At 32.7% G+C, this 1,378-nt stretch overlaps 1 non-coding gene across 1 annotated transcript; it reads right to left on the bottom strand.

Annotated features, from left to right (window-relative positions):
• Positions 1-225: 225 nt before the first annotated feature.
• LOC147825990 (U2 spliceosomal RNA) lies at positions 226-408 on the bottom strand. The gene has a single exon (XR_015440192.1). It is a non-coding gene; the product is annotated as a U2 spliceosomal RNA (small nuclear RNA).
• Between the last annotated feature and the right edge of the window lie 970 nt (positions 409-1,378).

Genomic DNA, 1,378 nt, shown 5'->3' on the forward strand with positions numbered 1-1,378 from the left:
TTAAGTGAAATAAGCCAAACTCAGAAAATCAAATATCGCATGTTTCCTCTTATATGAGGATTCTAGCATGGAGGGATGGAGGAAAGGAGAGGAGGAGAGAAAGGGAGAGAAGGAGAGAGAGAAGGAAAAAGAGAAGGGAGACTATTGGAAAAGAGCAAGGGTTTGGGTAGAGGAGTGGTTTGGTGAGTGAAGGAGGAGAGGAATAACTCAGGGTGGAGGACCAAAGTTTGTTATGTGCATATATGAATTTGCCAAAATGAAACCCACAGTTTGTATAAGTAATGTGCTTAAAAAGCATACTCTCACAGACAGCTCAGAAACAATGCTTAATCTGAGAATTGCATGGCCCATTCCAATTGACACATGAGGATACTACACTTGATCTTAGCCAAAAGGCCGAGAAGTAATAACTGACACATGAAGTTAAACTTCACAATTACCTTTTGATATCTTTCCTTTATTATAAAAATAATAAATGCTAATTGAAAAAACACTTCATAAAGGCCTGAGGCTTAATCCTTAATCTATAATCTAGGAAAATATATATGTATAGATTTATGGACATTTGCTATATACGCTAATATTATAATTATATTAATTTTGTATTTATTTTACATCATGAAATCACACTGTAGATGTCTTATACCCTGCTTTTCAGAATAATAATACAGTGTGGACATCTTCCCTTACCAATAAATTTATCTTGTCACTGCCTAGGGAATATAGTATTAAATAGATTAAATAATTTATTTGGACAATCTGCTATGATCAAAAATTTGGGCTGCTTCCAGTTTGTCATTATAAACATGTTAGAACATTTATCCATACATGCCACATCTCCTTTCTCTTTTTCTCATTCATGCTGGTGCTTTTCTTATGGATAATACTTTCCTATATAGTTTCTTATATTCAATTAAAGCAGAATAAGATAAAATCTCATCTAATTTCTCCATGAAACATGCCCATTTCTTTCTCCTTATTGGGCTCTCTCTCCTTGAAATTATATGGCCATTTCCCCCACACATTTCAGTATATATATATATATATATGTGTATATATGTGTATATATATACACATATATGTATATATATACATATACATATTATATATATATATATATATATATATATATATATATATGGTCTTCAATTATTCACAGTTTTATGTATTTTACTTTTGTGACCTATTAGGCAAGAGGTGGGTTTCCTCTATAACCTTCATTCGCTCAAGTCCATTACCTATGACAAACCTTATCCTCTCTTTGAAGATCTTCAGCTCTCATCTATGGGAGTTCTTGGTGTGTGTGTGGTGAGACAGGAACCTAGGCAGAAAGATTTAGAAGGTTTGTTTTAGTTTATTTTACATGTAAGGCTATCAT

Source organism: Heterocephalus glaber, unplaced genomic scaffold, assembly GCF_053883595.1.
Source record: "Heterocephalus glaber isolate CG9 unplaced genomic scaffold, H.glaber_assembly_v1.0 deba00001481, whole genome shotgun sequence".
NCBI classification, from domain to species: domain Eukaryota; kingdom Metazoa; phylum Chordata; class Mammalia; order Rodentia; family Bathyergidae; genus Heterocephalus; species Heterocephalus glaber.